This window comes from Marmota monax, unplaced genomic scaffold (assembly GCF_021218885.2).
Source record: "Marmota monax isolate L192 unplaced genomic scaffold, Marmota_monax_Labrador192_F-V1.1 WCK01_AAM20220418_F8-fsc00036, whole genome shotgun sequence".
Lineage (NCBI taxonomy): Eukaryota > Metazoa > Chordata > Mammalia > Rodentia > Sciuridae > Marmota > Marmota monax.
Genome location: NW_026694491.1, coordinates 12,351,851 through 12,368,720, shown reverse-complemented (window position 1 = coordinate 12,368,720; position 16,870 = coordinate 12,351,851).

The window sequence follows — 16,870 nt, the reverse complement described above, 5'->3', positions numbered from 1 at the left end:
ACATTGTATTTTTAGAAACTTACATCTTCAGCTCCTAGTAATTGATTATTTTCCATATTGAATATAGAGCACTTTAAACACTTTTAATTTTCTAGAACTTTAAGTCATTACTTTATCATAAAATATCTAGTTCTATCTTTCCTTAAAATGAGAATTTGCTATTAGACATATTTCCACACATAACATTAATATAACATTAAAATGCATTACACTGAAAAGCATGCTACCTTAATAATTTATAAATGAAAATTAAGCATGGACAATATTGATACTGCAGTTATTGAATAATTAGTAGCAGATTCTTCTACAAAATCTACAATTTACATAAAAATATTAACTGCTTCTCTGTCCACTTCTTGGCCAACCAGTGTCAATTAATTCAGAGAAGCTGATTGTATGTTGCTATCAATTTGTCTTCCTTAGTTTATTAAATCCAAATTCTGTTTGAGCCTTAACATGCTGGATTAGATTAGCACAAATATTTTCACTAGCTCCACAGAATAATCATTGTTGGTCTAAATCAAGCATGGTAATTGCCATAACCTCTATTAGTTACCAGTTAGGAATGAGTGTGACCAAATTATGAGCATTTTCATTGATGAAAACAGAAAGAAAGACAGGAGTGCTTCTTTTATTGTTTCAAAATTTGGACCCCAAATAAGTAAATATAATTAGCTATGACTACCATTTGGGGTAATAATGAAAAGAATAACACATCTTTTACATACTTCATATGTTTCTATGTCTTTTTTAATTTTTTTAGTTGTTGATGGATCTTTATTTATTTATATGTGGTGCTGAGACTGGAACCCAGTGCCTCACACATGCTAGGCAAGTGCTTTACCACTGAGCCACAACCCCAGCCCCGTTTCTAAGTCTTTTTGTATAGGCTTTTATCTCCTGGAATTATCACAATAAAATTATAAAATATGTGATTTTATCATAGGCCCTTTGAAGATACATAAAAGGAGGCACATACAGATGAAGGAAGTTTATACAAACTTGAAATTGCAAATTTGCACACAGGTAGTCTGGCCCCAAGGCCGCAGTTCAGCACTGTTATTCATTGGGTGCCATCAGAGAAAATAGGAGTAGAGATAGATTTTGTATTGTATCACATACTACACAATTGATATACAAACAAAAGATAAAAAGGTTAAAAAACAAATACAATGTTTTAAAATGAAAATAAAAAAAAACAAAAAGCTGGAAAGTTATGCTTTGTTACACGTTTTCTATTACTATCTCTTGCACTGCATATACTTGCTATTCTACTTCAGTGTAGGTTTATATTTCTTAGAAAATGAATTACTGGTTCTTTTGTTTTTCTGTGTATTTATGTAACTTTTCTTTTTTTAAGCTAGAATTACTTCCCTGAACAACTGATAAAACATTTGTTTGCTTTATTCCTCTTATGAAACATATTAAAAGGTATGAGAAAAATATTATAAGTGCTATTTACTAAAATCTTAAATGAACTTGAGCCTGTGATTCAACATGACTTGGCCCCACCCCTTCAAATGTGTGTCATAATAATGACAAATTATGTTCAAAATGTAATAGCTAAAAAAAGTCTACCATTGGTTATGGAATCTATAATCTAGATCTACAAGTTAAATTTCATGATTGAACTATATAAAGTTTGGGTTAAATTAGAAAGAATGTATTTGTTTATTATTATTTCCCTACAGACTAGATTCTTATTTACCAAGGTATCAAATTATAAAAAAGAAAATACATGGGTCAAATTTTTTCCCTCAGAAAGCACAAGGGGTATCAAATACAGTTCATCTCTAGAAGTGTGAATTTATTTTTTATATAATCTTTTTTATATAATCTTCCCACATTCTTTTGCTATAATATATAACCCCATGAGCTTTTGATTTGCTGATCTTACATCTACAACAGAATAAACAATCCTTGTTCCTCTTTTTATATTTTTCCCAGAAGTATCTGTACAGTGTTTTCTTTAAAGTTCTATTCCTATCCCTACCTTCAAGTAAATTTACATTGATATTAAGATAACTATATATATATATATATATATATATATATATATATATATAAAATATCAAACACTATTATATATATGTGTATATACACACACACATACATACACACATATATACACACACACATATATGTATATATAAAGCATATATAAATCCATGGAATGCATTAACCACAATAAATCATAGAACAAAATATTTCAACTTAAATCTCTACCAATTATATGCAGTATCTTCTATTTTTTGAATAAAATATAGAATAGTTTCTACATTTTCTTGTCATGCAATTAGCTTATTTTAATAATTATTTCTGATTTTCTCCACATATATTAAAAATAAGTTTTTTTACCACTTGCATCCAAACTAATTACATATCCAATATTTTCTTTTAACTATAATTGTTCTGCCACAATAACTACTGACTAGAAAGAAATTTTGAATCCTATATGAAAACATTTGCATTTCATATGTAGTGTTCTTATTTACATAGAACATTGTTATTTTGAAAGCATTGCTTGCATAATGTGATATGATAACTCAAAAATGATTGGGGGAAATGCCTATGCTTTTTGGGACTGCACAGCATTGTATTTATGGTCAACAAAAACATTTTTAAGCCTGTTGCTTAGCAACCTGCATGCAAGGAAAAATCTGCATCAGTGCTTCTAGAATAAGGGTTTATGATATTAAATTCTTTAACAGTGTTTGATATTATTGCTCTTCAAGAAGTTCATCAATAATACCAATTTGATTGGCTTTATAGTTTTATTTGCAACTTTCAGTTTACTTATTAACTTTTACATAAAAACACAAAAAGAAAAAAAATACAAATAAGACCTAAAGAGTTGGGGTGGGAAGAAAAGACGAACTGACAAAGAATTTCATTCTTATATGCAACATCATTTCATTACTTTAGGGAAAATCCACTGTGATCAAAATTATTGTGTAGTTACTCACCATTTTCCCCCTCTTTTTCTGGGGCTATTTTGTGTAAATACTCTTATATCCTTATGAAATTACTGCAGTGAATTTCATATAGGATAAATCAAAATAGAAAGATAAAAAACAAGGATCTATAACCACAACTCTTTGAATATTGTATCCTTTGCCACACTTATTCATTCTATGTGATTACCTCCGACAAGCTATACATTTCTACTTGAATCCACAAGGAACACCAGTAGATCTGTTAGAGTCTAATGATGAATCACATTCATTATTAGAGTCTAAACGTGAATCACTTTCACTAACCAAGTATAATATTCATTAACAAGCAATATTATGAAATTATTAATATTTTGTCTCATTAATATTAATATAATTTTTACATAAAATAAGTTTTGTGTATTCTTTTTCCTTTTCTTCTTTCTTTCTTCCTTTATTTTCTTTCTTTCCATGTTTCCCTTAGTGGCACGAATGTAATATTTTCTGGCTAAACTAGAAATCAGCTGTTATCAACATTGTGTACCCTTGTGGGCAAGATGTCCTGGAGAGCTCTTTACTAGTACATGCAATATGTAAACAGACCACTTGTTAAATTCGCTTAATCCATTGGTTCTTAAAATAAAAATATTTTCCATACCTATTGCGTTTGAATTATCATTATTGAGCTTAGAATTGCTTCTAAAACTGAACTAGCCATTGCTTTTCAAAATGTAGATATTCCTCAAAGGTTTCTCTTTCTGCAGAAATGATCGTATCCCTCCTTTACTAAAAGCTCTTAAAGATTTCCTATTAACTGCACCGAAGGATCAGAAACTCAGCACAGCATAACATGTGACCCCAAGGATAACCTCTGCTGAACTAATTTGCACATTTATTGATTAGTTTCTCCCTGTTACCTACTATATTCAAATAACATTGAGGTAATTATCATTTTCTAGATGTGCTGTTTTTTTCTCTCTCTATTAATTTAGACTTATAATCCCTTTTCATATCATTTCCTTCTTTTTGTTCTTCAGAAAACAACCAGTCCTTGACCTTCAAACATACCACTGCTTTTCCTCAAAAGCCTGATTAACTCTGCTTTTTGGTGGAGCTGAGTATTCCCTTGTCAGTATTACCACCGTAGCTGAGGCTTACTTTTGATACACCATATTACATCTGCTTACAGATCAGCAGCTCTGATGTAATCAGCAGTCATTTTTTCCAACTTTTTATCTTCAGGGCCTATATTAGAGCACCCTTTATGTCCTAGGGCTCAGTGGTTAACATATATTCAATTGCTTAATCATATGATGTTTAAAAGTGAATTGATTCATATATTAATTTAATGACTGAAGTAGTAACATGAATTTTAATAGGTAAGATTTGTGAAACATTTGGAATTTGCTTCTAGTGAGAAGAAGAGATGGAGTGAGTTTCTCTGAAGCAATGACAGGATTTTAACCTTTTTTACTCAACAAATATTAACTGGTCACAAGTTGTATCCCTTAAAAAAATAAAAAAATTGAAATGGTCTCAACAGTAACATATTTATGATCTCTTAGACAATAGTTTCTAAATACGAGAAAGTTGGGCTTATATTAGCCATTATGAATGTGTGTGTGTTAGACTGTAAACAGAGACACTTAACCTGAACCAGTACAACCTGAACTCTGTTTAGAGAATAGACAGAACTGAACCAAAGGAAAAAGTAGATAGAAGACATTTCTAGAAATGAGAACAGCAGGAACAAAAGTTTAGAGAGAAAAGAATGATATTAAGAAGGGGTGGTTTGCAAGTAGCTAACACCTATTTCAAAAACGTCACAAATTCAAAATTAACTTAAATAATAGGAGTTATTGTAAGAACACATATAGATGCAAATAAGTATTTATTCATTCATTCCTAATGTTCATGTTATGCTTGAATTCGGGACCCTCAAAAGACTACCAGAGACCAAGATCGATGTAAGCAGCAAAGAGGTGTTTATTTCAAGCTAGCTAGGTCCTCCACGCGCACACAGCAACTGGTGATGCTGAGAGGCCCCGAGCCCGGGGTTTGCAGCAGTTTTATACACTCTTTGGGGAAGGCAGGGACTTCACATACATCATAGCATCTCTTAGCAAATCATCACACACCACGGGAAAATCAAACAACAACTCTAAAACATGATTAGCACATTCACTGGCGGTAACAAGTTGGGTAGGGGTGATTGGTTACTACAAGAGGGGGATTCATTTGAACTGATTGGTTTAAGCTAAGAGGGATGTTCATGCTGAATTACATGGTTTTCCAACACTTTATCAATCACCATAAACTACTGGGAGGGTCATCTGGCATCCCAGGTATTTCCCTGTCTCATGCTGATTGGTGGCTGCTAGGGGGTTGCTATGGGTCCCCACTTAGCCTGACTGAGTCAGGGACACCTGGGCAGCAGATCTCTCCTGTTATTTGTAGATAAACAACTTAGCAGTGTGGGAATGTGCCTAGGAGTGCTCTGTGGGTCTTTCCAGGACAAAGGTCATGCCCCTTCCTTGGACAGGCTTTGCTCTGAGGTAGAGGCTGGTTTTTCAGTTCATGGAAAACCAGGGATAAAATGGGCATTGTGCTATAATCTATGGATATAATGTTCACCCCAACAGTGATCGACCTTGAGTTTTATGGTCCTTCATTCTAGCAAGATTATTATAAATTTTATAGTACCACAAATAGTTAATGCTGCTGTGACAGAAAAGGACAGGGAAGGATAAGTACACACACAAGGAAAACTGAAGCATACAAAACTCACCCAGCAGTTGAAAAGCCAGGCTTCATGCAGACCTGATATTCAGAATTCAATAAAAACCCATTGTGCTGAAATCCTAGAGTATGTGCTATAAAGAGTGAGTAATTGACTTCAGGGTCAAACAAAATGAGTTTAAATTGCTTGCAGGAACAACAGAGGTGGTACTCTAAATGGAAGATTTAGCTGATGTTATTTTTCACCAAGATTTAGATGGCAGAGAAGAACTTGGGTAGGTAACAAAAAGCTGACTAACATAGGTGTATATATGTGTATATATCAAACATGTATATAAAAAGAAAATATTTTCATACATAAATTTCTTTTCCACGAGGACAAAATGAACATATCCATATAAAAGATGAATATCAAGTCTCATTTAGATAAGATAGAATCTGTTCATTAAGCAACAAATTAGTAAAAGCTTAAAATTTTTGTTAAAAGGGGTAGGCCTACATTTAATCATTTACTATCCTCTTTAGAGCAACTTCAAAGCAGTTTTAATGAAGCATAAAATACATCAAATCACTTCTTGAGAAAATACTCTGAATATCCCAAATTTTCTGCTTAGCATATTATAAAACAGTTATTTAGTAACATATCATATATATCAAATTTCTAAATGAAAGCATATGAATTTCCACATTGCTGTTATATGATTAAAGATAAACAACCCATCAAAAATGTCATCACTAATCAACATTTGAATGCATACATTAGAAATATCCTTAAAATATTTTGATCTTAGAAACTTATGTAACTTTAATGAAATCAAATGTTTAAAAGAACATTGAAATATATTTAGTTTTCTAGAGTAACATGTTTTTTTCTGTGATTATGTAGATTTCTTAGGATAACAGAAAATAGTAGATAAAAGTAGTCCACAAAAATGGAAATTGGAATATAAAATGACTCATTAAATATGAGAGCTATTTTTCCATTGAAAGAATACAATGCCAACCCAATAATGGATCAAATAGCTTTTCTCCCTTCTGTTGATAACAAAACAAAAGTGTATTTAGTTACTAAGAAGCAGAGCTGCATATTTCCAAACATGTAATTTGCCTTTTGAAGAAAAAAAAGAAAAACAAACTAATTTGTTATAAATTTAAGCAAACATTACAAATACATTCAACAACCTACCAAGTTATTGAAATAAATCATCTTAAAAGCAAAGCATGACTTATTCATCTTTATAACCTTTTGATATCTACCTCTGTATCTTATACAAAGTAGGTGATTATTAAATAGTTGTTAAAGTGAAAATCATATTTTCTCTTTTTTTAAACATAAAAACATCATTCTTATCAGGGTGTTAATTGATTTAAGTATTTTCTTTTCCCATAATGTTCTTTTGTTATTTCAGATTAATCTCTTTTTTTCATTTTGTGTGATATACCCAGAGTAAGTATATCTAACACAATCTGAATTAAATTATATGCTATAAACTAATGAACATAATTTTATTCTTTTAATCACTTAGTCTTTCACAACAATTATGGATCAGTTGTAATCAGGTATTAGGAGGTATAAAAATAAATCCATATGAAAATTTATTCAATGTAAATTGACTCATAAATTATCCTTCAATGTTCTTTATAATTTTTATTTACACAGATTTCATGACTATGTGTAACAAAGGACTATTGTGTATGCCTAAATTATAACCCCAAAGAGTTTTTGAAGTACCTATTATTCTTTAGAAATAGGGTGTTATATTTTTTCAAACTATTAAAAATTTGAACTTTCAAATTAGTTGAAAGAGTAGTCATTAATATGGGATTTTTATTTAGATTTAGCATTTGTTGATATGTTGATATTTACCATACTTATATTCTCTCTCTCTCTCTCTAAATATATAAACACACACACACACACACACACACATATATATATATATATATACATATATATACACACACACATATATATACATGCACATGTACACATAGGAATGTGTGTGTATATATGCATATATACATGTATATGAACATATATACTTATAGGTAGTCATTGACTCTTTTCCTTTGGTAAAACCATTTGAAAGTGAGTCCCATATCTATTTTCCTCTTCCCATCTTTGAAAGGAAAGCAAGGAACTGGGAGAAGGGCAAGCAAGAAAGGAAAGACAGAGACCTGGCAGAGATACACAAGAGAGTTTATTTGTTAGAGATGACAAATAAAGGCCATTTTTCAATAGATGGAGAGAGGCAATACAGGCTTGGGGTCCACAACTTTTATGGGGAAGGCTCAGAAGTTAGAGCAGGGTGGGTCCTAATGTGGTAGTAAAGGGTTGGGTTGATATGAGGGAGTGGTGAGCCTTTCTCAGAAATGCCCTTGGGCGGCAAAGTGAAAGGGCTGTCACTTAAGATGGCCATGGAGATGCTAAGCAAGGACCTTAAATACTAGTTTGTATTTAAAACAAGGAGATAATTTTTCTGTGTAGTTTATATACAATTTAAGCTTTCAGAAAGAATCAAATTGATAAAATAAAAAAACAGTATAATATCTATGCTGAAATTTACTCACCGGATCCTACACATAGATATCTAGATTATTTTCTTAATTATGGATTCCAGCTAAGAATGACTGATACCAGGCATTTAGTAGTCATTCTCTACAGTTATAAAAGAAAGGCAGTAATTAACTGCTACTCAAGACAAACCATATAGATAGATAGATAGATAGATAGATAGATAGATAGATAGATAGATAGTATTATGGTTTAGCTATAAGGTTTTCCCCCAAAGTTCATGTGTAACAACAAGAAAGATAGAGGTGAAATGATGGGGTGATGAGAACCTTAATCTAATCAATTCATTAGTCCACTGACAGGAATTAGCTGAGTTGTAATGTAGACATATAGCACTTTGGATCTTTGCGGGCCTGCCTTTGGGATTTATAGTTGGTCCTTGTTGAGCAGAGTTCTTTCTCTCTGCTTCCTGATTGTCATGTCCTGAGCAGCTTCCCTATCCCACACTTTTTTCCCATCTTGCTCCCAGAGCGACAGAATTGGCCATCTATATATGGACTGAGAACTGTGAGCCTCAAAATAAATTTTCCCTTCTAAAATTGTTTGTGGCAGGTCTTTTGGACACAGCAGTGAAAAAGTTGACTAAAACAAATTGTACCAAGAAGTGGAGTTGTTGCTGTTTTCAACCGATCATGTGGTTCAGAAATTTTTGAAGCTTCTTGGAATTTGTGGTAGGAATTTTGGAAAGATTAAAGATTCCAGTCGGAAAAGCTTTGCAATATTGTAATTGGAGCTTAATGGGTGATTCTGGTGGCAGTTCAGAAGACCAGATTGCCAATAAAACTGTGGACAGTAAAGACTGGGCCCATGAGAATTCAGAGGAGGAGAATGCTATTGGAAATTGGACATCAGGCCATTTGTAATACTTTCTGGATAAGATGTTGTCTATATTGTGCCTGTATACTGATGCTTCCAGTAAAGCTCAATTTAAAAATAATGAACTAATTAATCTGGCAGAGAACTTTCAAGGCAGCACAGCATTCCTTGGTAGCATGGACATTGCTGGCAGTTGTAAGCCAAATTTGCTGTGATAACTGGGAACAGAAAGATTTGAAAAACTTGAAACTTGGCCAGAAAAATGCAAGTAAAACTGGGGTTAAAGTTGTGGCTTTAAAGATTTGAGGGTCACTAAAGAAATGCTAAATACTTCACCTAAAGACAATTTAAAAAATGACTTCAGTGCATCTCAGGAACTGGAAAAACCACATCCATCTCAAACTCAATGGTATAAAAGTGAAAACTCCCTTGACAAGAGACTTTGGAAGCAATGCTTGAGGGTGAGTGTGGTTGGGGGAGGTTAGGAAGTTCTTTCACCATGCTCAGCTACCCAGGCACTCAGAGGCTGCCAGGGGCCAGGGTTCCAGGAGTCTTGGCTACTGCTCAAGATAGTGGAAGACCTTGGTGTCAATCACAAGATTCTGGTTCTAAAAGCCTGCAGGATACTGAAATAAGGAGGTCATGGAGGCTTCCACTGAGATGTTGAAGGAAGGTTTGGGAAGCCAGGCAAAATGCAGAAGGTTAGGAGTCCCTGAGAGGGAAAATCATGGGTAGAGATGCAAGAAGGAAGCTGAAACAGCTCTGGAGACCCCCAAGGTTAAGAGATGCCAGTAACATGGGATGACTGCCAATGAAAACTGAAGTAATTGAGCAGAGATGAGCCAAAAGAGAGGTCATGTGGGCTGCAACCAACAAAGCCACAGGGGCAGAGCTGCACAATCCCTTTGGAGAGATCATCATGATGTCATGTGTCCCAGATACTGATTGTAGAGATAAAGGATTTGTTTTCCCAGCTGGATTTTGATTTTGCTTTGGTTCTATCTCTTCTATGTCCCTATACATTTCTTTCAGCAGGGAAGTTTTTCACTCTGTGCATCATGTATTAGGTATATGTAAATTACTTTTGATTTTTATAAGGGTTCACACTAAGATTTTGCCTCGGATCTCAGGTGAGATTTTGGAGTTGGACTTTTGGGCAATACTAAAATTATTTAGACTACAAGGACGCTTAAAAATGGACTAAATGTATTTTGCATGGTGAGATGCACATGAGCTTTTGAGGGCATGGGGGTCAAAAAGATGGTGGAATGATATGGACATCATTACCCTAAGTACATGTCTGAAGACATGAATGGTGTGAGTATACTTTGATTAAAACCAGAGATATGAAAAATTGTGCTCTATATGTGTAATATGAATCGTAATGCATTTTGCTGTCATATATAACAAATTAGAATAAAAAAAATTAAAAACCTTCAGCTTTAAAAAGAAAAAGAATGTTCTGGATAATAAACAAAGATAGGACCAATGAAAAATCATGCCTGGAGTATAATCAGAGGTCTGATATTATGTCTCCAGCTTCATTCTTCTCATTAAGAATTTTCTTGGCTGTTATGTGTCTCTTATTTTTAATATGAATTTTAATACTGCTTTTTCTAGTTCTGTGAAGAATGCCATTGGTATTTTGATGGGAATGCATTAAATCTGTATTTTGCTTTTTGTAGTATGGCCATTTTGATGATATTAATTCTGCCTATCTAGTAACATTGGAGGTCTTTCCATCATCTAATGTCTTCTTCAATTGCTTTCATTAGTGTTCTATAGTTTTTATTATACAGGTCCTTCACCTATTTTGTCATATTGATTCCAAAGTTGTTTTTTGTTATTGTTGTTGTTGTTGTTTTTAGGATATTGTGAATGGGATAGTTCTTTCTAATTTCTCTTTTCAGCAGATTCATTATTGGAGTATAGTGATGCAATAGATTTATGAGTGAAATGGCATATGCCTGTAATTCCAGTGGCTGGGGAGGCTGAGGCAGGAGGATTGCAAGTTCAAAGCCAGCGTCTGTAAAAGTGAGGAACTAAGCAACTCAGTGAGACCGTATCTCTAAATAAAAAAAAAAATAAAATAAAAAATAAAAAATAGGTCAGGGAATGTGGCTCAGCTATCAAGTGCCCCCGAGTTCCTTCTCTTGCTTGATTTCTCTGGCTAGAGTTTCAAGGACTATGTTGAAAAGGAGTGGTGAAAGTGTGGATCCTTGTCTTGTTCCTGTTTCTTGGGGAAATGCTTTCAGTTTTTCTCCATTCAGTCTAATGTTAACCTTGGGTTCATCATATATAGCCTTTACAATGGTGAAGTAAGTTTCTTCTGTCCCTAGTTTCTCTAATGTTTTAAACATGAATAGGTCCTGTGCTTGTCAAATGCTTTCTACAGAGTCATAGTAGCAAAAACAGCACTGTGCTGGCATCAAAACAGACATGAAGGCCAACAAAATAGAATAAGAGACACAGAGAAAAACTTACATAAATGCAGTTATCTGAAACTAGACAAAGGTGACAAAAACATATGTTGGGGAAACAACAGCCTTTTTAACAAATGGTGCTGGGAAAACTGGAAATACATACATATGGAGAAGAATGTAATTTGACCCTTTTCTCTCATCCTGCACAAAAGTCAACTCATGGTGATTCAAAGACCTATGAATTAATCTAGAAATTCTGCAAGTACTAGAAGATTATAGCCCAACACTCCAGCCTTTTGGCACAAAAACTAATATCCTTAAAAAGATTCCTAAAGTTCAAGAAATAAAATTTAAAAAAAACAATAAGTAGGATAGCATGAAATTAAACAGCTTCCTCACAGCAAAGAAAACAGTTAAAAGCTGGAAAAGAGTACCTATTGATTGGGCAAAGATCTTTGCCAGCAGTTCCTCAGATAGGGCATTGATATCCAGAATATACAAAGACTCAAAACACTTTTAACCAAATAAATCACATAACCCAATCAATAAATGGGAAAAAGAACCAAACAGACACTTATTAAAAGATGAAATACAGATGGTCAAAAAACACATGTAAAAATGTTCAACACATCTAGCAGTTAGAGAAATGCAGATCAAAACTATATTCAGATTTCACACTGCAATCACAATGCAATTATCATGAATACAAATAATAAATGTTGGCAAGAATATGGGGAAAAATGTGCACTCATACATTCTGGATAGGACTGCAAATTAGTGCTACCACTCTGTAAAGCAGTATGGAGACTCCACAAAAAACAAAACAAAACAAAACAAAAAAATTAGAAATGCAATCATCATATGACCCAGCTATCCCATTTCTTGATGCATATATAAGATTTAAAATCAGCATACTACTGTGATGCAGCCACATCAATGTTTCTAGCAGCACAACTCACAATATTGAAGTTTGACTCCATAACCAACCTAGGTGTCCTTCAACAGCTGAATGAATAAAGCAAATGTGACACACACACACACACACACACACACACAAAAATCAAGTATTACTCCGCCATAAATAACAATGAAATCACGGCATTTGCCAGTAAATGAATGAAACCCAGACTATCATGCTAAGTGAAATAAGCCAGCCCCCAAAAGTCAAAATTTAAATGTTTTCCATGATATGTGAAAGCTAATATAAAAATGGGGGCAGGTAGGATGAAGGGACTGGAAAAGGGAACAACAGTAGAATGAGCATGACTGAAGTTTTGTATCTGCATAAATAAATATAACACAGTGAATCCCAATATCAAGTATATACACAGGACACTAATTTGAAAAAAAATTCTATAAATAAATTGCAGAAAAATTAGTAAAGTAGAAATAGGGGACCAAGGGGAGAGAGAAAGAAAGATAAGTGCGACAGACTGACCTAGAGCAAATTATATTCATAATTTTGTGATATGTCAAAATATACCTCAATTTCTATATAACTACGAAGAATAAATAAAGAAAAAATCTTGCCTGAACACAAACAAAAGCATAAACATAGTCTAAACAAAAAAAAGTGATTTAACATCCCTTTATTCTGACCAGTATGAATTACAATTGTTTCTTTATTGATTTTTATTTTAAGCCTATATTTAATTTCCTGTGCCATAAATATAAATGTATTAATATAACCAAGCACAATCTTTCCCAATTTAATGTCAGCCTTTATTCAATTGGAAAGCCTGGTGTCCTTTAACTCTATCCCCCAAAATTAATACAAACCCAGATTCTGTATTAAGTCCTTCCTAACAACGTCTTCCTAGGATGTTCCCAACCGTATGCTTTTTTCCTTCACTGATTTCACTATTTCAAACTTTAATGTTTTGAAATACATCCTTATAGATACTCAGATTATTTACGTATATTTTTGGTACCAGGGATTTAACCCAGGGGTGTTTACCTACTGAACCACATCCCCAGCCCTTTTTTAAATTTTATTTTGAGATAGGATTTCACAAATTTGTTTGGGGCCTTACTAAGGTGCTGAAGCTGGTCTTGAACTTGCAGTCCTCTTGCCTCAGACTCCTGAGTTGCTGGAATTCTAGGTATACACCATGACATTGGGCTCTCAGAATAATTTGTGACCATATATCTAGGTAACTAAGGTCTCAATCAAGTTGACACATAAAATGAGCCATCACAGGTGTGTTCCTAGTAGTCATCCTTTTCTTTCCTCATCCTCTTCCTCCCTCCCCTGCTAATTCCTTTCCTCTTGTGGTGCTAGGGATCCAAGGGCCTCCCACGTGCTAGGTAAGTACTTTTCCAATGAACATTTCTAATGGAATTAGTTCTCCTAGTAATCTTTAGCTAGAAGGTATTGACACCATTTGTATCACAAGCAAACAAAATAATAAAGCAATAATTTAAAGCTAATAGGTCAATACAAAAAAAAAATAGAAAATGTCATGAAAATCAACTAATGAATACAAAATAGAGCCACAAACAATGAAAGAGGAATGAAGAAGACATAGATGGAAATCTAGTAGCAAGATGAAGTTTTAAATTTAACCCTATTAATAGCCATAGTAAGATAAATAATGTAAGCATACCAATCAAAGATACTTTTAGATTTAGGGAAAAAAAGTCAAGCCTCAAAAACATGTTGCCTACATAGGACCAATTTCAGTATGAAGACAAATGGATTCAAATATAGGTTCTGACAAAGAAAAACCTTGTTAACACTAATCAAAGGAAAGCTGAGTGGGTTGCATTAATGTCACAACAAAGAATATTGTCAGGCATGAAAAGATAATTTCATGATATAAAGGTTACATCCATAAAACATGTCACAATAGTAAATATTTATGAACATAAAAAGTACTTCAAAAACAAATGAATGTGAGAGAAGAAGTAGGCCAATCCACAATTATAGTCAGAGACACCATAACACTTTCTCCAAGATTCACAGAATAACTAGACAGAAAAACAGTAACCTATGGAAGACATAGTTAACACTTTGAACTTACCTGACCTAACTGATATTTATAAAACAGTCCAACAAAAGCAGAATATGCATCATTTTCTAATACACATCAAATATTTACAAATATAAATCACGCTCTGGGATTTAAAATAAGGAGAAATATATTTAAATTGCCTTAAATCATATAAAGAATGGATGAATGTTTGCAGCTCACAGGTGATAATAATTTATTGTATATAAAAGAACAATAGAAGTAATATATTGTATATAAAAATAATAGGAAATAATGTATTGTACATAAAAAACACTAACAGAAAGATACCTAAAATTTTTCAGATACTTGGAGTCTAAGAAACGTCTCATTTAAGCTCTTAAAAAACAGTGCAAATATATCTGGCTTTGGCAACTGTTGAATGAAGCATTTTTGCGACCCTCATCTTCTCTCTTGCAGAATAAAGAAAATAGACTCAGGATGAGGGTTTTTTTTTTTTTTTTTTTTAGTATATAAGATTATAACATGTGAATTATGTAATACACACACACATACACATATACACACAAACACACACATTCACTTCACATTCTCTCCCTAGGAATAATAATTCTGAATTCATTAGTTCAGTTTTCCCTATGACTTTTCGTACGTAACAACCATGAGTAATGACTATTGGCTGTATTTGTGACTTAAAAACACTTCTTAATATCCCATCAATCAAATGAGGAATTGTAAAGAAATTAGAAAATATTTTCAATTGAAGAAAATGAAAACATCAAAATTTGTAGCATGTTGCTAAGGCAATATTTAGAAATAAATTTATTAAATCCAGTGCTTAAACTAGAAAACAAAAAGGTAACTCTCACATTAATGACTCAAGCTTCCATCTGAAGAACTAGAAATCAGTAAACTAAAAACAAAGAAAAAAAATGATAAACATAAAGGCAGACAACAATGATATAAAAGCAAAAATAAATAAAATGATATGTTATTTCTTTAAAAAGACCAATATAATTAAATAACCTTCTGGACAGATTAATATAAAATATAAAGGACAAGTTAATTTCAGAAATAAGAGGGAACATAAATATAGATTCTGCGATCATTAAAAGAATAACTAGGGAATATAAGAAGCAACTTTATTTATGTCAGTAGCATTGATTCTACTCAAGTTCCTTGAAAAATACACAACTCAAAAAAACAGATAATGTGAAAAATTGCTTACTTAAAGTAAACACATTTTTCTGGTCCTGTGCACATAACAATCTGTCTCCTCCCAGGACTTAAAGAGAGTACCCCTATTTCACATTGTATTCAACATGCTTTTTCTAGCAGACATGGCTAAATAAATCATTTTATCTACAATAAAGTATAATTTATTTTCTAGCCATAAATTTTGTTCCAAATTAAAGCTAATAAAGTTTTTTCCCCTTTGATAACCATTGTACCCCATGATTTTATGGCAGGAACAACATAGCTATTTTAGCATAGTTAAAATTCAAGGGCTTTTCCTAAAGTGAGATGAACTTTTATAAAGCAATTATCTCATTTTCAAACGAGCTAACTGAATGACTTGGCTCTCTCTACCAAGATACTAAAATAAAAGAGTCAAACTCAAAATTTTTACCATGAGTACACTTTACTACTCAGGATTTTCCTGAACATTATTCTGAAACAACACTCATTTTAGTGAAGATGTGATATAACTAGGCTTAGATTGGACAACTTTCTTTTAGAGCAATCTAGTTCCAAATTACCTCATTATAATTGTGCTCTAACTAGACCTACTAGTCTTTGAAATATTTTAAAAATAAAGGGTTTCTGTATGTTTCTAATTTTACAAAGAAGATTTTAAGACAGAGGCAAAAACACTCTGCATATTCTTTACAGATAAAAGGAGCAGGTGCTTTTTTATACAAATTCAGTGCACAAATCTTTGGGGTGCAACATTTATCTGTGAAGCATCTTCACTTAGAACAGAAAAACAATCTTTTCCCCCCTCTTTTACTTCAACCTAGAGGCCAATAACTTCAAATTGAATTAACTTGCTTTGCAGTAAGATTGTTGATGGGACTGAGTAATTGTGGCAAGTTGTTTCATCATTATTCTTCTTAGCCTTGCATACATAATATTGATTGAATTAAAATTTTTATTTACATGTTAGTGGTTAGCTAATGTGTCATATTTAAAATTTTGAGACATTAAAAAACCTGCTAATTTTATCTGAGATGAGCCTAGAACAAAATTACTTTTTAAGATACTTATATGCAGATAAAGTATATATAATTGTCTTTTTCTTAGAAGAAGTTGAATTTTTGAGGTAACCATAAGGAGAGTTGTGATTTTTTTAAATGATGTTAATAGCAGTGTATTTTGAAGAGTCTGAAGTATTTTGTAGGTGAATCTTTT